The following is a 24261-nucleotide window of genomic DNA, read 5'->3' as shown; positions in this document are numbered from 1 at the left end:
TGTGACCTTGCTCTCTCAGTAGGGTTGTGCCGATAGACGATAATCTTGGGGATTGACAAATTCACAGTATTCTGTAATAGCTTGCCATTTAGGATCATACTATATAGCATTTTCCCATTAATGCATGAAATTATTTAATATTATTTCTCATTTAACTTAATTAGTCTTGCAAAATTATCACCCTCCCCAACACTTGTCACCAAGTGACAAAGAGTATATTAAGAAACTTACATCATACCATAACAAAACAAGACAAAATAGAAGTTATTTCTTAACCAATTAAAAATGTGGTGTTTCCCCAAGGGGATGAGATAAAATACTGCATGAGGTAAAGTGCAGGTAAAGTTTGCACTTTAGCTGTACTGGCATCCAGGGTGGTAATCTTTTAAAATCCCTATGCAATCTGACAGAAAGACAAGTTTAATATCCCTGATAACAACACTGATGGCTATCAGTTATCTATAAAGATGTAACTCCATAATGCTCATGTAAGCATTTAGACTTCATTTCCTCAAGCATGTTACATGACGCTAACATTTTACACACAAAATAAGCATATTTAGTTAGACAGACTATGTTTTGTCATGTTGCTCCAGTTATTTTTGTGTCGTTGACTGGGGCTGGGCTCTCACTTTGGTTTTACATAAAGACATCAAGAGTGCTTGTGTCTCTGTGACAAGCCTGAAACGATAATTACTGTCAATCAAACAGCTAGCTCATAGCACAGACAGGAGTTAATTTATGCTAGCTAGTGATTGTTATTTGGTAAGATAAACGTGCACCTGCTGCCTCTGGCTTCATTTAGTTAAACTGCAACTGCAATTCAACTGTATTTTCCTCTTGGTCAGGGTAAAGCTATAATTGTCATGCGTATTCTTAAGGCTCCAGTGAATTTCCCTGCTTGGAAATGTGCTGAGGTTTCTATCCCAATAAATTCCAGTGAGTGAGCAGGTAGAGTTTTGTTGCTTTGCTTTAGGATAATTTGCAATGCCATCCTGTTGATGGATGAACATTGGCACTTGTGTAGTTTTAGATTTTAGGAATAAAGCATCTATGGGCATATGTTCAAAGTCTTTGAATAGATTTGTGACAGCAGAAATTTCACAGCAATTCAGCAAAAGGCAAACTATTGGGACAAGTCCATAAACACGACTGGATTGCAAAATAAGAAGTATTTGACACCACGTTGAATCATTAACTAAAGCCAAAGCCCTTTAAACCATGGGACACAAATCATTACCTTCACCATAATGATCAAAATTATATTTAATGCATCTATCAATAACACATTTTTTTCTGATTGACAATGTGTTGTATGACTGTTATCTCATATAGATCTACTATCTACATACTATATGAGATTGGGTAATAATGGGCAGCATGGTGGTTAGCACTGTTGCCTCACAGCAAGAAGGTCCTGAGCTCAGTTTTTGCATAGGTTCTCTCTGTGTACCCCAGCTTCCCCCCACAGTCCAAAGACATTCAGTTAGTGGGGTTAGCTTAATTGGTAACTCTTGCCCATAGGTGTAAACGTGAGAGCGAATGGTTGTCTGTCGCTATGTATTAGCCCTGTGACAGACTGGCAACCTGCCCAGGGTGTATCCTGCCTCTCGCCCTAAGAAAGCTGGTATAGGCTCCAACCCTCTCATGACCCTGACAAGGATACGTGGAAAAGAATGGATGGATGGATGGAAGTTTTTTTAATGCTAGACACATTCTGCTGCACTGTTGCAAAGCAAAAGCCCAAATTCTTGTCACTTTACTTTAGTCTATTCGTGGAACAATATAAAACAGCTATGATCTACTGCTGAAAAATGGTCATGGGAGAGAACAAATCCCATTGGACTTTCAGAAGGAAGGGTGGCTTTTAGGTTGCTAACCATAAGCCACTTTATTTTGATTAAAAGCTATGTCTTCAAGTACTCTTGTTGTCAGTAGTTGGTTTAAATAAAATAAGATTAACAACTGACAGGACTATTGAAAGTCAGCGACAATACAAGCTGGACATCTCCCAGTCCTTCATTTTAAAATAACTGTGCATCTGTATTAAGCTTAAATCCCTCTTTTGCATTATAACTTGTGCACCAATGACCAAACACTAGCGTCCATTAAAAGAAAAGGACGACAGGAGCCTTCAGGACTGGTAAGAAAGAGCCTTGCTGAAGTATGTAGGTCCAGTAGGTGAGATTTAAGTCTTTGGAAAGTTCAAGAGCTCCTCACCAATCTGAAAGTGCAGGCTATCAAAAAGGGAAAAGCATAGGAAAACAACGAGATAGGAGAAAGTGGCTGTGTTTGCGAGCAATGTCTTGTGGAAAAACGGAATTTCTTCTATCCCTTTTACAAGGTGAGTGACCTTTGCCTTCTGGGTGGCTTTCTCCTCCTATTTCTCCATTAGTACATGGAGACAGACAAGCACAACACACACACACACACACACACACACACACACACACACACACACACAAAGGCATTTGCAATTTCTCTCTAAAGCAGCCCCTCTAATACACACAGGCGCTCACTGTCCAACAGTCAATATTTTCTGAGGGATGGCCTCCCTTGAGAACTAGCAGGCAATCTGAAGGGACCCCTGCAATGAAAGGCCCTGTGATTGCATTCGACCGTAGCCCTTACAAAGATGTCGTACATCAAATGCCAACAGATAAAAAGCCATCCGCGAAGAGTTAATCAGCAGAGTAGCTTTCATGGCCATACTGCAATTTGTCTCAATATCATGAAAAGAAGACAGGCTCTCATAAAAAGCACCGATATAAATAAATACATAGAGCCTACATATATAAGATTTTTTTTTAATCTCTAAAATCTGTATTGACCCAAAAATCCAGCACTGGCTGGGCTTAACTAAACCCATAGACGCATTTGTCTTTTATGTACCACTGAATGAGATGTTATCTCAGACTGCAACATGGCTTCAAGTAATGCTCTGCTTTTATCTTACCATTTGCCGATATTGCCTGACCTTGAGGGCGAGCCAGGTCTCTGTGTGGATAGATGCTTTTGTATGTCTGTTTTGTACGCTTGTTTACTTGTGCAAGTGCACTTATGCCTCACCTCACCACCACATACCCCCAGTTGTTTGGGGAAGGTGGGGTGCTGAAACATTTGGCTGATACAGTAGGGTTTGAGAGCCTGAACAATTTGCATCCCGAGTCACAGTGTGAATGGCTGCATAAGAGGCTTTCAGGCATTTTGCATACTTGCCACCTCATACCTGATAGGATACACTGATGTGATCCTTATAGAGTGTCATGCTGGCTGATAGCGAAGGCAATCAAAATATTTGTTAACCCCTTGCTCTGACCCACTTGAACCAGCAACCACAACTAACCCTAACCCCAAAAAAGATCAATGGAGGAATGAGCTACTGAACCTGCGCAAGAGGTTTGCCAAATACTCCAAAATGCACAGCGAGCCAGATGAAAGTAGAGCTTGAATGCATGTTTCAGGGAGACTGAATTAAACTGTCATAAAACTTGCTGTTACAGCATGCATTATGACACAATGATAAACAGTAAAAATGTATTTTAGCTCATAAATTACATTCTGGAACAATAATATGTTGCGTGAGGGTTTTGCTTATAACATTTTTGGTTGCGGTTGGAAATAACCTCTTTTCCTTGCTATGTTATCCACATTCTAACCTTGTTTCATCTATATTTTGAAAGAGTCCATCCACCTTGTCACTAGACATGCTTCATTATGTTCAAGGCTGAAACATCCCAGGGGTAAAATTCTTCCGTACCTGGAAATCTAGACGGACGTTTGTCTGCTCTCAGGACACGTCGACCCAGGCTGTCACCACCAATTGTCTTAGTCTGCTTGACACAAGCATCTGTCAACATCCATTTGCCTATACAATGAAGGTAGTGCACAATTCTACTGTAAATATCAGACTCACGGGGTGGTGCATAACAATATGTTTGAAAGAAAGCCAAATACTCGCTTTGATTTGTAATTTCAAAGCCTGATTCATTGCACTTACACATAAACATGCACATCCTGTCACATATCGAGGAGTTACTGTGTCCTTGGGAAATCGAAGCTTCGTCAAGCTGTACATCAGACATCTGCTAAGCGCCTCATCATCAAAGTGCTGAGGTTTATTCCCTTGCGTTTCTGTGCCAAGAACAACTGGCAGGCGCCAAGAAACCTTCCACTCTGCCACCAAGGTTAGGTGAATGACAACACGGAGTTACTGAGACACAAGACAAAGAAGGAGACAGCCATAGAGGGAAAGAAAATAGGAGAAGCACGCTGCAGTCACGTCTCTGTGTGGATTCTTTTCCTATTTCCTGTCTCTTTATTGAGGTGCTAGCTACCTCTGGAAAACTAAGTGCTTCCTATTTGTTTTCACCTCTGTTTGCATTTTCTGTTTGCCTCTCAAAACACCCTAAGAACAAAAAAACACACACAAAAAAAACAATTATGTTATGGTTCAGTCCCATCCCTTCTCCTTATCCCTTTCTCTCACTTCAGAATACAGGAGACCTAATGTTGATTCGGCATTATTATTCATCAGCTATCAAGGAGCAACGAGTGATTTAAATGATCCACAGGAGGTGGCAAACGGGAGTCATGCTAGCCTGTATCTTCTCTTTAATTGTCAGCTTAGTGCTTCACTTATTTTATATTAGCTTCTTGTTCTAGCCTTGAAAACAGAACACAAAAGTAGTAAATGATAGGATAAAATGCATTTAAAGGGCCACCTCCTCAAAAAAAACAAAAAACAAAGCTATGATGCTGATACTACGTATGAATAACATGAAGTACTTTGAAGTACCTTGGCTTACATTGTCATGTTAACTTGCTAGCTACTATAATACTACACTAATCATTGTATATATTACCTGCTTACATACATAGACCATATTTCTTATCTAAATAAATCCCATCGTATAAATGGGCAAGATAGATGGTGAACTCACCAATGCCCACATGAAATGGTCAGTGGAAAGTTATTTTTCTGTAAATGATGTCAATTTACAATGAATTCAGTCTTTCTGCTCTAACACTAGTGAATATCTCCCAGCCATTTACTCTTAATAGGATGTTCTTGGCAGTCAATAATCATGTAACAGGGCTGACATTTGCACAGTCACTTTCCCACTCCAGTTTAAAGTCAGGGTGAATGCATCTACAATGCATGGAATAAATACATGAGAAGCCACACATAAGTTTCAAGAGATGTATGGGCTGTAGGGTAAGCTAGGGACTCCCCAAGGGATCTCTGGCCTGTCGATAGGCTACAGTCTCTCCCTTGGAATCTAGAGCGAGAGTCAAGCCATCCATCAGGCCTCAACTCCGAGTACACGAGGCAGTGGGAAAAGAGAGAAACACAGGATGATTAATGTGCCTTCTGTGTGGTCAGTCTTTTTTCTTCAGCAACACGTACAACTAAGTTGTGTCTCACACAAAAATGCATTGCACACATAGCTTCCTACACAGGTGCTTGGACACAAGCAGAAACATGCACACATACACACATCACAAAAAGGCTATATTCTAGAGGATAGTACATGAAAAATGTCTGAGCTCAACTCTGTTCTTGGCTAACCTCCACGGTGAATGGAGGGGTATTGACTACAGCAAGACAGCTAGCCCTTATTTATAAATGCTCTTGCTGAGCCAACACAATCACTGCACACAGCTAGAAAAAAAAAATCACCAAACTGTGGGATAACTCATCAACAGATAATGACCATATGTGATTGCTCCCACTGATGTACATGCAAAGTCTTGAGTGCTTGAAAAGATTGTTTAAGACTGCCATGACCTGGATGACTGACAATCTACACAGAGAGAAAAACACATGAAGGGCTTCATTTCAAAAGTGCTTATTTGGAACATAACTATCTGTAATTCAAGAGGTGGTAATGGGATTTATTATTCAAAAGATGCTTTTTTGGTGGTTTTTGTAACAGGCCAATAGGGCTCAAAGTCAAAAATTTAGTCCTGTTATGTAAAACTATTATGTTGCACTTAATTTTATATTCAAACTTCTCTCACATTCCTTCAGTACGCTACACTCATGGGGGGTCAGGTGCCTGTAAAATGAAGATCTTTCATAGCAGTCCTCTTCCAAGCTTTCTACTTTGCACAACCTAATGAACACAACAGGGATCTGTTCCATTGTGAAAGAACAGTGGAGGTCGGCCTTTAAACGCGCCACACTCAAGTGGATTCATTTTTGTCTGGCCACAAAGGATGCTGTCGAGCTCATAAGCCACACATTAATATGACCACAGATCAATGGGACTGCGAGCAGTCTGAAGGTATTGTTAATGTATTGGCTGCATTTATGAGGGTGCAGAGATGGATATGACGTTGTGCTGACTGGAATACCTCGCACACTTTGGTAATCGTGCTGAGCAGTATGAAAGGACAGGACAAATCATTTGGACTGTGGATTATTTAAAATTTAAATGAGTGATTACTTAATTTTTGTACCTGCAGTCTATTAGCAGTATGATTTTTTTTTATCTTTTTTATGTAGGAAAATCTCTGAAAGGTCTTCTTAAGGCTTTGCTGACTATAAAACACAGGTTGGGCATTTAATGCATGTCACTTAATCCCCCAAATTAACATTCCCTGCATAAATACTGAAGTGAGAGGCAGTCATTTATAACCCTCTTAAATTATATTGAGTTTTCATTACTTAGATTTGTGTAAAGTAAATATTCATTATCTATATTGACATATTTATACATCATTATACATATAATGAGCTATAAGTACTTGTGTAATCTATTGATTAAGTCATAGGACTGGAAAACTTCTGCCTTCGCGGGTTCATTGTTGAGATAACCTTGAAGCTCCTTTGGACGCAATACAAATCAGTACAATGACATTTCAAGACTCGCCATATGTTTAAAGAAAACTATCAAAACAGGGTGTTTTTTTGTGATTAATTCAAAGGACACATGCAAATTGTTGCATTGCAAGTCCTACTAAATGCCATATTTAATGACTTCCATTTGTTTCTAAGCTCTCATTAGTTTTCCCGTATAGCAGTTTGTTATTTCAGACAGGCTGATGTTTTGGGGGCGTGTTATAAACCGGTATTGAATTTGACATATCAGAACAAGTAATGGAAAAAAATCCAGTGGTACGCAGGCTGGAGTGGTTTTAGGATCGTTCTGTCTGTTACTCTGTCCCAGTCTGGGTGGGGCTCTGTTGGCCCCAGGCCCTGGACTATCAGTCAGGCTGATGTATAGGTCCACAGGGTACAAATGAAACCTGTCACAACAAGGGTAATGATGTCAGAGTCACTATAGCTCACTGCTAGAGAAGCAGCGGGAGGGAGATGAGGGGACAGGAGGATATGGGGAAAAGAAGAGGGTTGAGCAGAGAGAATGGAAGGAAGGAAGGAAGGCGAGAGTAAGAGGGGTGTGAGGAGGAGAGGTGGGGAGGATGAAAGGCACGAGGGACATAAAAAGGAGGAAAGGGAAAAAGGGCTGGGTAGAAAAGTTGTAATTGCAGTAGCCATATAGTTAGAATCGGAAAATAGCAGGGAGAGAGTACAATTAGAAGAAAGAATAAAAGAAGGTCAAGACGAAGAAAAAAATAAGGTGAGACGTGAGGAAGGATCTAAACTGAAGGGAAGACGGAACAGAATGGGAAGTGTGGACAAAACAAGAAACAGAGTGATATATGGAATGACTGTGTGAAAGGGACATGTGAAATGACAGGAGGAGGTAAGGAGTGAACAAAGGCACGAAAAAAAAGGCGAGGAGAGAGGAGCAATTCAGTGTGCAATAATGGAAATGTTGGAGACTGAAGCAAGACTGGGATCACGTGTTAACATGAAACATTAACTTGCCTTTGTAATTCAGTATCTATTGATTCAGTTGTTCTGTCAAAACAAGACAAAAAAATAAAAATAAAAATCACACTTTGATGCCAAATCTCAGTTTCGCTGTGTGTGAGTGTAGGATGGGGGAACAGGGTGTGCCAGTGTGGCATCAGTGGAGGAGTATAATTGCTGACATGACAAGTTTTTTTGTTTTTTTTAAGATGTGTACCTTCTCTGTCTTACTTGTTTTATCACACAATATCTCTGCATACCTCTTCGTGGCCTAAGCCAGCCTCTGTCTCTCTTTGATTCCCTGTCCTCATCCTCCATTATCATTGACATCATCCTTTCCATTGCACTCTCTCCACCATTCTACATCCGCAACACATCCGCAACACATACTTACACATACACACAGACGCTGCCCGCTCTCTGTCTTTGGCTCTTTTGCAATCTCCCTCCATCTCAAGATGTGGCCACTAATGGATTGAAAGTCTTAGGGAAGAAGCAACAGTCATTTAAAGATTAATGTCAGGTCCAGTATTCTGAAGGGCAGTCAGCCCAGCCTTTATGCGTGCGTCTGTTCCCAGTAAAGGACATGCACATGTCATTTCTGTAAAGATGCCCTCTTCATTATCAACCATTAGGCAAAAAGGGAGGAAGAAAGAGAGAGGGTTAGCTGGCTGGCCCATACAAGCACATATCACAGCTTGTCACTTTCTTCTCAATACCAGCTACTACATGGCCATTAAAACCAAGGACTTTCATCAATTAACATAACTCACTCGTGGATAAGTATGAATAGGCTCTTCAGCGTCTTTGAAATACGCCTCTTAGCTGCACCCAAAGTCTGCCTTAACCAGTGATTTAATCTTCTACAGAGACTCAAAGCTGCACTAGGTGTGTTTTTGAGTTCCTTTATCTACCTTCAACAGAATGAGGAGTATTCATGTTTTAAACTCTTGTGGATTTGTTCAGTTTGTCCACACAGTCTCAATTTAAAGCACTGGGTACTCCGTTAGTGTCACTTTTTAATATACAGGTAGAGCTCTAGAATAGCATCTTTGTGGATAAGGAGGCATAAAAAAATGAAAAAAAGTCTGCTTTAAAGCGCAGTTGGGGTGGTAAAGGTATAAATTTGTTCACCCAGAGGACAATTGCTTGTGTCTTCTCTTAGACTGCTGGTTTTAGACTTTTCAATTTCAGTTACTACTGGATTAGGTTTTAGAAACAACCCTAACTGATTCCTTTTGGGCAAAGATCCTGGTATTTGTTAAAATACAACCTTTTTGAGGGTAAAATACAATGTCACGTCCAGAGGTCCTGACCTAGTATGTGGTGAGCTGAAAACCAAAATGCCTTCATTTTCTTGGAGGTGACACCTCAGCAGTGAATAAGCATTTAAAGCAGGGAGAGACACACTGCTGTAACTAAAACATCTGAGAGGGATGGAATCTGTTATTTCAGCGCTTTGAGGGCTGGACTAAAAAATTGAAATCACATGCTGATCCAACTTGAATCATGATGTGGCCATAATGTTTATGACCCCCATGTACCTGCATGCATGCCTGAAAATGTCTGGGCATGCGCCTGGTAAGACAATAGATGGAGTGCTGGGTGATCTCCTGGATCAGGGCATCAGTGAGCTATAGTGGCTTCAGATGTACCAATATATAATGTCCCATGTACTACCTACACACTCTGGTCACATGAGGCCTCATTGTCCTGCACCAGAAGGAACCCAGTGCACACTGCACCAGCATAAGGTCTGATGATGGGTTTGAGGATTTCAGCCCAGTACACAACAGCACGTTGAGGTCTGTGTGACACTCTAAGGATATGCCTCACCGACCCACTGACTAACCGGTCATGCTGGATAATGTTGCAGGCATCTTAACGTTCGCCACGGTGTCTCCAGACACTTTCACATCTGTCACATGCACTCAGTGTGACCTACTGTCAAATATGAAGAGAACAGGGTGCCAATGGTGGACATGCCAGTTCTGATGTTCTCAGGCAAACTCCAATTGAGCTGCATTTAAAAAGACTGCTAGAGTTCAGTTTGTGGGGCTCTGGCTGCAGTTATCCTGTTCCTTCTTGCACAAAGGAGCAGATTCTGGTCTTGCTGATTGGTTAATGGCTTTCAATGGCCCTGCCCAGCTCTGCTCACGTAATGGTCCAATTCCTGGGATCATCTCAGTGTTATTGAGGCTGTGCAGGGAGACACAGCAAACCGTCTTCCTGTGGCGCATATGGATGTGCCATTCAGGAAGAGCTAGACTACCTGTTCAACCTGAATAGGGTACCACCTCATGCCAGGAGTGATGAGGACAGTAGCAATGGAGAGAGGAGAGAGCAATGGATCGTGGCCACCACTAGCAAAACTATTCTCATTTTGAGGATTGTGATGTCATTGCCTCTCGAATTGCAAATATTCTCACTTTCATTTGCACCAAACAGGTGAACTGGACTCCTAATGGTTTATGCTGTGTGTTATACTGAGATGATGGAGAATTCCCGAAAGTCTGAGCAGAACAAAACAAACATGCAGACAGAAGGAGTTTCCCACTCCATTAACCTGTACTTCTTTAGCTTACAGGAGGAAGATATGGAGCCACGAGGCAATCACTACAGAGTGAGTGTTTCTCACTTAACTTGTTTATAGAAAATGAAGCTTCGGTGTAAGCAGACAGCGCCATATTATTAGACGCAATATGAGACATAATTTCTAGTAGGGCAAAACATTTTTTCATCATCATCACTTGCAGTAAATATAAGATTATAAACTGGCAGGATGGACTTGTGGTTGGATGTCTCATAACTGGCACATCACTTTTCATTTTTAGAACAGCCAAAACATCCTTGAGCAAGACACTGAACTCCTGGCTGCTCTCTCAGTTGAAATCCTTCTGAATAATAACAGCCAAGACAACAAAGCTCCGTTATGCTGCAAGGGCACGATGGCTTCAACAATGAATGTTGCAGCTTTTCAACCTGTAAGCCTTGATGAATTAAATATTTTCAGTTTAATATTTTGCAATAAAAAAACAACAGTGAGAATGATTTTTTGCTTACCCATAATGCTCAACTGAAATTATATTAAAAAGAAACACAAAACATATAATGCATACATATCACAGAGTGTGCAAAAATCTTAGCTTTACCTGCCCAACTCCAAACAAAAATGAAGATGACGAGTGGAAAGCAGCAGGGATGGACAAAATTCTCTCCTATAGTTATAGAGTATTGCACCAGAGTGCAGTTTCTCAGATTTGGACTTCAATATTAAATGTAGCAGTCACAGGAGAGGCAATTGGTGAATCCACCGTTTTTAGTTAAATCAATAGCAGAGGAGTTTATTTATTTTTTCTCTCAAGCAACTCGTCATTCTGTTTCTTTCTGCAGTGGAAAACGAGGATCAGGTTAGATATACATTTTCTAATATTGAAAAGCAAAATAATGCGAGGGGCAGGCACCAAAAACAGACAAAGACAGAAGGCAAATAAATGAGTATAGGAGTGAATGCAAAACACAGTGGCTTAAACAAACAGAGACAGGCACACACAAACACAAAGGCATATATGTGTGTGCCACTACCTAAAGGACAAAGAAACACATTAAGCACTGCCACTGAACCACACAAGATCTACACATACTCTATGTCCAAAAAGCAGCTTTTATTTAATGGAGTGACTGCCCCTCAAAGTATCTGTGCACCGCCTTGCTACAGAGAGACACTTTGAACATCTGTGGTGCGCGTTCCTGTGAAGCCAGGGAACGCAGCAGCCTGAGCTCCACTAAATATTTAATGGCCCTGTCTAATGGTCATAATCGCTTTTAAGAACAATAGATGAAAACAAAGGGCGGCTGTGAAAAAATGCGCCAGAGTTTGAAGGCCCACCTTGGAGGGACAGGACAAGTCAGTCTTAGGGAGGAGAGGGGCAAAAGGGAATACAGGATGAAAAAAAAAAGACACAGACACTCAGAGCCATGAAAAATACATAACAGGTGATGATCAGTGTAAAACGGGAATGGCATTTGACCCAGGAGTATAGAAAGTCCCATCACAGGCTACGCACTTAAGGGCTATTTTTGGAAGTGATCTACAGAAAGGAGCATACGAACTGCAGAGGAATAATACCAAATTAGGCTAGATGACATCTATACAGGTTTTATCAATGCTTTTTTTTGTATTATGCATATATTGTAAATCTCTTGGGTGTTTTGTAGGTTTTGCAGTAATTGCAATACAAGGATTGAATTGATGTGCACTTTTGTAGGTCAGTTTAAAAATGGATAACTGCTCTCTGCTAATACAGACACATATACACATCTTGGTGTGGACCTGATCATAAACTCAAAAATATGTTGCTTGTAGGACTCAACAAAACCCATCTTTGAAAAACTCCGAAATATCACTGACTCGTCGTGACCCAAAGGTAGTTTCAATAACAAAGAACATTTACTGTCTGTCCTCTGTCTCCAGGAGGCAAGGATGATATTCAGCTGCTCACGAGTCCATCATGAAATGGATGAAAACACATATTATTGAGAGATGGGCTGCTATCTTTAAAGATCTAAGTGAAAATGGATTTCTTTCATTTTCCGGGCTGAATAGACCGAACATAGGAAGAACGTACAGAAGTGTCAGTCAAACAAAACTCGTCATGCACTGAAAAGCAGCGGATGGAAGGAGAAAGTTTTCCACTGGCAGGTGATGCCAGATGGAAATATAGACAGCTCAATAATGGAGGAAGAGCTGGTGGAGCCAAAGTCCTTGTAGAAGCAAGTGTCACAGCTTGGCAGACATCTTGCAAGTCCTCTGTGCACTTATTTGAGCTGATATTTTGACACATTATCTTGATTACAACCCCCTCCATGTTTACTGTCTACTGATTTAATATTATGTCTGTGCCGGAACTAGCATAGATATCGCCGCTACATATGCCATTGTTTTGTTTTCCAAACCGAATCTATGCAGCCGAGCTGATACCCTCATTTCAAAATTTACGAAGCAATTATATAAAGATTTCAAGTCAGAGCTGAGAACAGAGAGACAAGTTGAGTAGGCTGGTGTGAGGCAGGGAGATGTAAATAACTAGACAAGGAGGAAAGAAGAGGAGGGAAACAACACAGGCAATCAGTGGGGAATGGTGCGTTTCTGTGCTGAAGGAAGACAGGCACAGAAAGGAAGAGGCAGAGAGAGAGAAACAAAAAAATACAGATAAAAAAGAAGGGAAAGCCTAAGAGGCAAAGACACAGAGAAGCGGAATGATGGACAAGGAACAAGGAAGGGGGGGAAAAAAGTTGTGACATGAAACAGGAGCAGGCAGCCAGATAACTAGAGCTTTTTTTCTTCATGTCAATTAAAACAGCACCTTACAAGGTACACAGGAGAAAGAGGAGAAGAAAGTGGATGTAGCTGAGCTGAGGTGACAAAGAGGTCAACATTTCAGCTCACCCCTGTCGTTCTCCTGTCTTTCTTTCAGAGCCCACATCCACTGGTGCTGCACTGAACTGCTTCTCCTTTGAAAACTGAATGCAGGGTAGCCTCTCCAGCTAACTCGCTGACTGTAAATGTGTGATGGTGGAGGCTCCATTTCCTTGTTTCACTTCCACATAAGCACAGCAAGCTAGGGGGAAATTTCAAGGAAATTTTGTGTACACGTTTTCCACGACGGCTCAAAGTAACAGAAAACGAAAGGCGCTGTGAGGACGGGGTCGAAAGCAGAAAAAAGGTCAAAACAGAGACTGAGGACAGAAAAGCGGGAGAGACAGGGGCAAGAAGTGGGAGAAAGCAGGGGCAAAGTGCGAGGGAGGCAGATGGAGAATAAGAAGCAGATAGGTTCACCTCTCATTAGCTCGCCTGCCACACACTACGCCACAAAGCAATGCACCTCCCAAGGACATGAATTAAACACAGAGCCAACTACCTCAGAGAAAAGCAGCCCTGCCAGCACTTAGCCAGGCCTCATAAACAACAAGCTCGCATTTGTCACTTCCTCTTCACCCAACAAAACGACAGCAAAAATAAATTACTTTTAAGTAGAGCTCATTCCTCCTCTCCCTCAGCATCCTGTTCTTGCTTCAGCAGCTGGTTTGAGCTAACAGCACAAACCGACGGACAACTTAAGCAGCAGATTGAGGCCTAAAGATGATTGTCACAGGGGAAGCCGACATAAAAGTCCCACTGACTGCATTTATCAGTTGTCATTTCTTGATTTTCTTACAAATACATTTCATCAACCTGGAAACAGGAAAATTGTGGGGTTAGTTAAAAAATAGAAACAACTACAAAATGATCTAAAATGCAGGAAGACACGTGTAGCTAATTGAAACATAATAGAATTAATTGCTGAGAAGCCAGGAAAAATAGAATTACATTCATGTGGTTCAGTGCAGCATGCTGCATTACTGGGAGGGCAACAAAAGAATGAAAACTGCACTGGTTATTGCACTAAAAGGGTTGCTTTGTAAGGATGGGTTGCTACAGGTATCAATGAAAAGCAACTTATAAGACTGCAACAGGATTGTGCATTCCAGCTCAATATTACTGCAGGCTGAGTCACTTTCAGGTCTTTGACAGGAAAGTTCTATGCTGGCGCCCACACTGTGCAGTAGTGTTATACTGAAACACGGCCATAAGATTGTACAGTTGGTGTCTTTGGATCATTTCATTCACAAATGTTGCATAAGTGATCCAAATTCCTCCTGGATGTTGAATAGAACAGCCAATTTATTATTTCGAAGTAACAGCATGCTCACACAAATGTTTCTTGTACATTTTGATATATGAAAAGAAATAATCTCGATTTTTCTAAATGCATTCTTCTGAAATAAGAGTCAAAGACCAGTCATGGTGTTGTGGTAGTAGACAGAGAATGGCAGGTACCTTTGAAAGGCATCAGATAAAAGGTAAAGGTCTTACTTGTAACAGGGCTTACAAAAAACATATATAGAATCTGAGTACACTAGTGTGCTTACATCCAAGCCTTATGCCCTTGAATTCTTCAAGCCCCTTAGCATGACCCGAAGCTCCCCCAAAAGCTCTCCATCACCCCTCTGCCTCTTTCTCATTACATGCCTATTCCTCAGCAGCTGGAATGCACTCTGCTTCTCACCTCAACCTCTCTCAAAAAAGGAGAAGATCAAAAACGAGGCAGACTGCTCAAATTCCTGACGTGCCAACAATGCCAGGGTTCACACAGCCATCCACAGATCTATCATCTTGCCTTGTGCTGGACAGGAATCACAAAAAACACAAAGCACCATCAACCAGAGGGACCAATCAAACTCAAAACTTTGTGTCCGAAACCTTTTACTAAACTTAGCTGTTCTACAAACCTGAGAAAATAAGGAAGCATTTTCTTCCCCCTGTGGAAGTCTTCATGCATTTCTGTTTGCATTCATCGTAAACATGTCGTTAGCATTCAAAGTTGTGCCAGAGACCTGCCATTAATGGCTGCTATTGAACATAGCCTCTAGAGAAAACATAGGTTTGTTAATCAAGCGAAGACAAAACAATTACTAGAATCCGATAATCAATGTCTGCGGACACACAATAAATTCTGGGTGGCTGCTTGGGAGGAGGAAGAGGGGTGGGAAATGGGATCCTACTAATTAAAGAGAAACTTGCTATCTTTAGTTAATAGCTACACCGCCACACCGTTTAGCAAATCTGATTAAGCAGTTTGACATAGCCTATGTAATAGCCACTACACAGTTCTTTTTCCTCCCATTGCCACTGCATGTCTGCTCAATTAGTACTTCACTAACAGTTTAAATCATCTGAAGAAGTCACTTCCCCTTTGTGTTGCCACTGAGACTTTGTACTGTAGTGCACTCACGACTTGATATAATCAAAAAATTAAATGCCGGCTATATTAATCTAAGATTAATGTGGATTGCAGATCATTTAAGGACAGATGGCACAACTGTTCTTAATGAAGTAATATGGTAGTTGTACCATGGAAGAAAATAGAAAAGTGTGAACATTTTGCTAAAATAGCTTCCATCCGTCCTCTTCTGGGCACCGGAGGGGTCGGGGCCTATCCCAGCTGTCACAGGGCAAGAGGCAGGGTTCATTCTAGACAAGTCATCATTCTGTTGCAGGACTAATACATAAAGACAGGCTACTATTCACACATACAGGAAGTTTAGAATCACTAATTAGCCTTAGCCTATGCCCCATGTCTTTAGACTGTGAGAGTACCAGGGGGGAATCCAGACAGACACAGAAAAAACATGCCAACTCCACACAGTGAAGCCCCAGGTTGAATTTGAACCCAGGAGCTTTTTGTGAGGCGACACTACTGCGCCGTCCAATGTTCTAAATGCTAAAATGGCTTTTAGAGAAGCTATCAAGAGGTCACTAGGGTTAGAGACACTGTGAAGCAAAGATATACCATCTCAGAATGTGTTAGACATAATCTTTCAACCATACAGACAAAAGTTTCCATTTTAGTTGTCTTTTGCAGAATCATAAATCTGGATTTGTCAGGAGGCACTGGACGGAAAACCTAATAGGATGCTGGGAATTATAGGTGAGATAAATGTGTCTGGATTTCTGAGAGGCCTGCAGACTGCTAATTGCACAAAATACACTGTGCAGCAGGAAGTTTAGAATAAGTAGCCTGGCATGAAAAGAACTATCATACAACGTTAGATTAACCTTAGATGTATGACCAAATCACCCTGAAAAACCTGTGGTGACACGGTGAAAGTCACTTTGATTAAATAATCTTCCAAAAGATTTGAATAAACTTTTCATCAAAACACAACACTAAATGCAAGAATGCCATAGGTTTTTTACAACACAGCACAAAAGGTGACTGCAGCAGGAATAATGATCAACTGTACAGCCAGTCAAGCTGGCATGTCTCCACTTAGCACAATAGCAACCATAACTCTTCCATGATCAATAGATGTTCATGACTTGCTTTAAAGGTCCCATCCTCCACCTTCTTCCTATCCATCTATTCCTGCCTCATTTCCTGTCAACTCTTCTACCCTTTCTCATCTATAATTCTACCTCTGATGCTTCCTTACCCCATTCCTCCCCCTCCCTACCTCCCCCTGTCTTTTCGTACCTACTTTTATTCCCTGCCCCCTATTTTACTTTTAACTCTTGTTTGACTTTTATTTTGTTCTTTCCATCATCTGTACCAGTTTCTCCCACAACTACTCAGTATGTTCTTCCCCCTCATTACCCACCTCATCTTTTCTTCCATATCCCTTTTCGATCTCCTTTCTTTAATTTCCTTACCCATAATTCATTTTTTTTGCACCCACCGTTGCTTTTCCTCTGTCCTCCATTTTCACCCATCGCTCCTCCTCCTTTGTCTTTTTAAAGGCTGTATTCTTAAACTTAACCCTGCAGACTTTTCTTCTTCTTTGTCTTTTCCTGTGTTTTCATCACCTCGGCACCTTGCCATTCCTGCTTCTCTGTTCTTTCTTTTTTTCCCTCTGTCATCCCCTTCCTTCTCAAATTTGCAATTTTTTCACCTTCCCTCCATGTTTTCTTTTGTCCACCTTTTCTCCCTCTGTCCCTCATATCTCTCTCCAGCTGGTTCTCTTTTTCCATCTGCCATTTCTCCTCCTTCCAAATGTAGTGTCTCCTCTGCTCTCCAGCAATCTGCAGTTCACAGGTTTCCCAGGGCACATTGTTGCATCCCAGCGGAAGCTTGCACAGCATTCTCCCATAAATAATTGAAGAGGCCCCACATGGCCAGGCACGCTCAGTCTAAATGGATTATTCTGGGAGAGATCAATGCCGGCCTGTGAGGGTTTTATTAGGGCCTCCAGATGAAATGTACAAGGCCACCACCAGTGCTATCCTCTCTCTGTCTTCATTCAGCCCTGCTATTGTGTGACATTCTCTCTATCTCCTTCCTCACCTCACCAGCATCTTCAGCCATCCACCTACTCCCAGTGATGACCACACCACTCCCCAAAGGTACCACGACTGGTGTGTTACACTACACCTCTGAATCAAACATAAATGACTATCCACGAAGGATATGAATCATTCATTCTTTGTCAATCCTTTGACTATAATGCTGGCGAGCAGTAAACAGGCGAGACAGTGTTTTATTATTCTTGCTGTTGTCACAATGCATCAGCCTCACTGACCCATACCATCATCAGCTTCCCCTCACTAGCTTGGCAGGAAGCATCCAGCGATACCCAGTGGTGTAGTCATGGGCAAGACAAGTGGGGAGGTGAAATGCTGCTGTGACCTTCAAGAGACACAGCCCCCGGGGGGAGAATTGTTTTCCCAAAGGACATTTACATGTATCCAGTGAGAGGTTTCCTGATTGTCTGATTTCCTGAAAACATCCTGCCAAGCTCACAGACATCGATGTTTTATAAGTTGTGAATCTGAGAATTTTTATTGGTTAAAAGAGAAGAATAAAGCAAAATTTCTTTTCATTTTTTACTTAGTTCTCAGGAAATCTCAGTTGTGCATTATATACATTCCCATTACCTGTGTGAACCCCACACAAAAAATGAATGGACTAATTCCTTTTACTGATGTTTTTGTGAGTTAGCAATGAGCATGTAGCATTTTTAGAGTGCTTGGAGTGCAACTGGAGACATGACAAATGCTTTGAGAGACAGTGGTACTTTCAAGAGAAGAGCTAGTCCCCCCCCCCCTTATTTCCCATCAATGCAAAAACAAGTATAACTGCCTCCAAAATATATAATGAAATATAGTCTGAAATGAGGGCTGGGGGGATACATTTTGTAGCCCACTGCTAAATACATTACTTTCTACAAACTGTGGTTTTCACATTACGTCATTGTTTTATTAGCCACTGCCACTATACTGCTATCTTAATAAGAACTTAACAGATAGCTAATGTGGCTTTTGGGTAACTGCTAATCATTAAATGGCTAATAGCTAGTGTGTGCTCGCCAGGCTAACTTTTATCATAATGAGTTTTGCTTTATTTAAGTGGAAAACTTCCACAACAACTGACTCTACAAAATTTCCCATAAACATCTGAGTGCCAGTCTTTAAGATGATTCACTAAGTTTGTTGTGCTGTTGTTCAGGTGTTCAGCTGCTAGTGAGGGGAGGGGCTCTGAGCCTGGCCTTCTGCAACAGTGCTGTGTGAAGCTGTGTGTTAGCTGGAGGAGGCAAAGGCACTGCTGTTTGTATCAGCACTTTTGGAAATGGGTATATAATCCTATGGGAATTTTATACTATAGCGCTATCCTAACGTGTGTCCTAGTTGTAGTTTGTGCCACATTTTCATCAACTACGTTGCCTCCTTCTGCACTTTACATCTGAGCACCGTATTTGTTGGCATGAGCTTGGGTTTTCTAAGACTACAGATTACTGCTGTAGTCATCTTTAAAGGCCTGTTTTAAAGTGTGATGCTTGACATACTGCTTTAATGATGTTGGTAGGGTGCTGGTGCAATGGCAGTTCTGTCATGATGCCTTTTGAGAACTACTCTATATTCCATCAGGTTTGAGAATCAAACGTCACTTAGCATTACAGGGAAAGCTGGGTAAGAAAATTGGACTTTTTCATATGGCTGCATCTGTGAATGAGAGAGAATTATTGTATTAGCCCCTTTCATGGCCACAGATATCAGTGGTATAAGTGATTTCAGCAATTTTTTTGGTGTCAACTTGGCTACAGCACCTGTGTTTTTTTTCGTTGGAAATACATGAAACTATAGGTAATATAACACATCCATACCACAAAGGTGGTATGTCTCATGATGATATATTTTGGCATTATGCTTACCAGTGAAATTAAACGGCGTAATGAAACCGTAATGAAGAAAAATGCAAAACTAGTACAACATACTTCCTCTGGCCACTATAATCTTTACACATTATTTGACTGGGGTTGTGACGCTAAAAGACCCTGCTTTACGAAGTAATCTTTTTTTTTTTAGATTAAGCCTAACACATTAGACAAGAAGGGGAAGGTCCAGAGGCTTTTAACCCCATCCCTCACAAGTGATTCCGTTCCTTGCTTGGAATGAAGGATAACATTTCAATTATTCCGGGATCAGACAACATCTTCCTGCTTGACATGTTAGCTGTGCTGGGAAAATGCATACATATCAAAGCCATTAAAGTGTCAAGCCCAATGGTAGGCTCAAACCAGGTCAGAATGTTCATGGAAAAGTTTTGAATAGTGCATTTTGCCCTCATTCTGACAGTCAACTTTCTCTAAAGAGCTTATATCTCAGCTGTTTGAAATGACAAATGCAGAGGATGCAAGGACGTTTCTTTCTTTGCTGTTAGAATATTTCAGAACTCATTAGCATATTTCAGGACCATATGCTTTCTGACAAGATTTACTGTACAATAGGGCACAGCTGAAACACAAGGCTGATTACAAAATGCGCTGTCACATTATTCCATCCTTCCCTAGTTTTTCTTTAATAAGTTAAATCACCTCTGGAGTGGCAGTCAGCAGTTGTTTGGTTCTAGATGTCAATCTTGTTTTACGCTATTATTAACATGCATTTAAATTACTTTGGTTTATTTGCAGAGATGCAGAGATGAAAGCAAATGGACACTGAAACTGACATTTTGTTACCTAGAATTTCAAACTCTGCCACAGGCAAGGGGGAAAAATGGGAGGAAAAAAACAGTCCATTGTTTATCTGGAGGTGACAACTAACAAGCACTCTCCTGGTAATTAGACTGCCTCAGTGCACATGGACGAAACGCTCCATGAAGGGTGCTTATGATTAAATATTTTCTTCTCCCTCTTTTCTTTCTGATGTTACTTTAGAGCATCTGAGTTTCCTTAAATAGCTCTACCAGCCCTCCACATCCATTTTCATTTCACCTGCGTTAATAGCGTGACCAAAAATTTTGGTTTGGTGGCTTTTGATGAAACTGCAGGATATGGCTCATCTTGTAATAAAATCATATGTTTATGTGTGTGAGTCTGCAGGTGCTTGCTTGTCGCTCTACATATTTGCAAGTCCGGCGGTGATTTTTAACAGCCGTGGCCTTACTCATGTGCCTGAAAGTATCTTGACTGCACAGCTGGCGACAGGCAGGCATATCTGAAGCATATTTCAGCAGGCGCAAACAACGGATGCTAACATGGCATCCTATTACACATTTCATGCATTCATAGAGCCTGAATATTAAGAAAAGCTAACATACAGTTCTATTACAACACCTTTAATACTCTGCACTCACTGGTCTCACTGGCTGTGTCAATGAGGGTTTCACCTTGCACCTCAGCCACCCAAGCAACTAAGATCTTGAACGAGAGGAGTATCAAGACATCCAGCAACACTATTATTTGTTAAAGAACAGTCCTCACTGACTTTATTCAGATCTTTGATTCTTGATCTGTATGTTAGAATGACCTCTTTTGCATGTCTAACATGGGTATTTGACTGCTCCATGAACACACAGTGGATGCTGAAGTACTGCATAAAATGTGTTCTCCAATTAAGTATGAAGGAAAGGCTGTTCTTCCACAGGCCTGTCAGACAGGAAAGACTGTGCTCTGCGATAGTGATCATTGGGTACCACTGCATCTTAATATTAAGAAGAGGACAGAAACATAGCGACACATTGTTCTAAAATATGGATCTGAATTAGAAATTAGACTGAAATATTAAAATCATAAAAATAATAGCCAAATAAATCCCAAGGGTGCTGTTCTGCCTAAAAAAAGATGAGGGAATACAAATCTGTATGTGTGCATGTCTTGCTCTGTGTGCTAAGCTGCATCACATCATTTGTTTCATCATTACGAAATCAGCTCTGCATATTTCTAAATCTTCCTTGCAGAAATCAAACTCTTGACTGTTACTGGAAAAAAAAAGATGTGCATGAAATGTGAAAAATGTAAAACTCGAGAGGCATGTGGTTGGTTGCTTGAATAAATTTGTGGTAGCATAAGTCAGAAGATAATTTAGGAAGTATCGTGGGCTATTTTCAGTGGGGGGCGAGGGGTGTATGCTTCTTCTTCTTCAGCCCACTGGTGGCTGTTAACCTGACTTGTTCTGATGTTCCTGGGCATTGTGTTTTGCCCGTGTGGAGGATGGGGCGAGGGGGGCGGGAGTCACTCCAAATTTCTCATGTGACGGAGCATAACAGGGAATTGTAATACACAGCAACATCATAAATTTGATTACATTACATAGCACCGCGAGCCTGTGAGCCATTTCCAGGCACCATAAAAAAGCTATAACTAAGTTACCACTGGTACAGAGAAAAATGAATAAAGCCATTTTCTTTTAACAACCCGGGCGCGGGCGAGATATTGTTCTCTCCTCTGGCTTTTATGAGCTTTGCAGACCCGCGATGCGCTCATTGCGATCGAAACAAAGAGATGGAACAAGATGGGAAATGCACAACTTCGTGAAAATGATAGACTAAATTGTTTTGTGGCAAATATGGCAAAACCAAACTCCAAATAAAAACACGCTGTTAGAAATAAGAAATCGCCTAAAAAGACTATCTCTGCTCTCATGAATAATAATAAGAATGAATCCGAATGATACCTGATGTGTTTGCTTTGCTTTTACAAAAATATTAAACTATGAGAGGAATCATCCAAATCATATGAAACTTAAAAAAATGGGTACTCAGTTTCTAGTCCGTGTCCGGGGGACTGTTTAATTTAGAAAATCTATTTAAGAAAATATATATATATGTATATATGTGTGTGTGTGTGTGTGTGTGTGTGTGTAAAACCAGCTTTTTTATTTTTATATATGTCTTCAGAGGCTATACACAAGGTCTTTCACGTCAAATGTCAGCGGGAGCGACAGGATCTACAGACGGGAGCAAATTCCAATCGTTTCGGAGTTTCCAGCTTCAGCAAGGACGTTACTGGCAGTTAGACAAAGTCAGTGTCATTGCTGTGCTGACTCCACCTCGGTGGCTCTGTGGAAAGCTCGAGTGGCGCACCTCGAAATGAGCCCAAATACGTTCTACAAGCCAGAGGCAACGTGATGCGCAAAAGCAAAAGCCCGTCCAGGGGCGCAGACCAAACCCCGCTCTCAAAGTCCAACATTTACAGCTCAGGCTTGAATATTGATCAAACCAGAGATCCACAGAGAGAAAGGGGAAAGAGATACAGGGGACAGAAATGATCGAAAATAACATTTTTACGGTCGATGCCTACGAGAAGAGCTGGATGTGTCCTGGTCTGAGGGCATGCTTATATAGCCGGATTCTAACGAAACGCCTGTCACGATTGACTTGGTCAATGAAACACCCCCCTGTGGAGATGCACTTGCTAGATGGAGAACCCCCTCCCAACACACACACACACACACACACACACACACGAGAGAGAAAGACAGAAAGAGAGAGAGCGAGAGAGACACACCCCCGCCCGAAAAAAACAGATGATTAAGAAATATGTAAAATGTTCCAAAGAAGGTCTATGGTGCGTAAAGAGGAGTAAAAGAAGACCTTAAAGAAATCTTGCTTCGCCTTTCTGCTGCAGAACCACCCAGGCTTCTTTTTTCATTTTGTAATTAAGTGAGTGGGAAAACAGAACAGAAAAGGGGAGCAGTGCCTGTTGCGACCGTCGTTCGTGAACGCATCCCCGTTATTCAAGCGGCAGAGATGCTCTGCCACTATAGCAGCACCTTTGCGAGGGCAGAGTCGAATCTCCCGCTGAGTCCGGGACTTTCGAGCATCTCGTTCCGTCGCTAAGCCCCGTTTCAGCTTGAACGTGCTTTCTTGCAGTATTCTGAAACGCTTTCTTTGGGGACTTGCCTTAGTCTCTGTGCAGGTGTTAAGACGACAGAAGAGATCTGTGCGCTCCCGGACCTCATGCCTGATGCTTCCCCCCCTTTCTTTTACACACAGATAAAACCATGACATAAAAACCAAGGTCTAGTGGAAGAAAAGTAGCCGAACACTGTTCAGGAAAACAGGCTGAGAAGTCTGCCTACCTTTTGTCGGCGTCGGAGTTCCAGCTTTTATTTTTTTTCTCTCTCTCTCTCGCTCTCTCTCAGCTCATAAACCCATCACATCTTCATGTTTAAAACAAACAATAATCCCCGGGTTTGTGTTAAATCTGTGCGTCCCCGCGGCAGGTCCAGTGAGGAACCGTACACGGGTTCCCCTGCCGGCTTAAGTAGTGATTTTAAAATCCACCCCAAGAGCGCAGGATGCTCAGGACGCGCCTGGGTACGGCAGGAGGAGTCGTTCCCTCAGCAGCAGCCGCCGTGCGCACTTGGAGAAACCAGAGCTCTGTCCGTGCAGAGAAGCTGAGGGAATGATGTCATGCGTCCGGCCCTCCCTCTCCAGCCACCCCTCAACTGAAGGCTCTCTCTATCTTCTCTTCCCCCTCCTCCCATTGCCCCCTTCTTTTATAAAGCTACTTTAACATTCTAATTTTATTATCACTACCTTTGTTGGTGTGTTTATTTAATTAATATTTTACTCATTGGCGACTATACATGAACACTGCTTTAAAAAAAAGGAAAAATC

The 24261-nt window shown here is 41.5% G+C and overlaps 1 protein-coding gene across 14 annotated transcripts in view; it reads right to left on the bottom strand.

Moving 5' to 3' along the window:
* ptprsa (protein tyrosine phosphatase receptor type Sa) overlaps positions 1-24029 on the bottom strand; it is a 220684-nt gene extending 196655 nt beyond the window's left edge. For 10 of the 14 annotated variants that reach the window (XM_003449057.5, XM_019345869.2, XM_019345864.2 and 7 more), the window contains exon 1: positions 23721-24029. The gene's annotated coding sequence lies outside the window, so the exon portion shown is untranslated. The remainder of the gene's footprint in view (positions 1-23720) is intronic. The other 4 variants (XM_019345872.2, XM_019345873.2, XM_019345875.2 and 1 more) reach the window with 1 other exon arrangement.
* Between the last annotated feature and the right edge of the window lie 232 nt (positions 24030-24261).

This window comes from Oreochromis niloticus, linkage group LG15 (assembly GCF_001858045.2).
Source record: "Oreochromis niloticus isolate F11D_XX linkage group LG15, O_niloticus_UMD_NMBU, whole genome shotgun sequence".
NCBI lineage: Eukaryota > Metazoa > Chordata > Actinopteri > Cichliformes > Cichlidae > Oreochromis > Oreochromis niloticus.
Note: the sequence above shows the minus strand (reverse complement) of the source record. Positions and strands in the feature narration are given on the sequence as shown.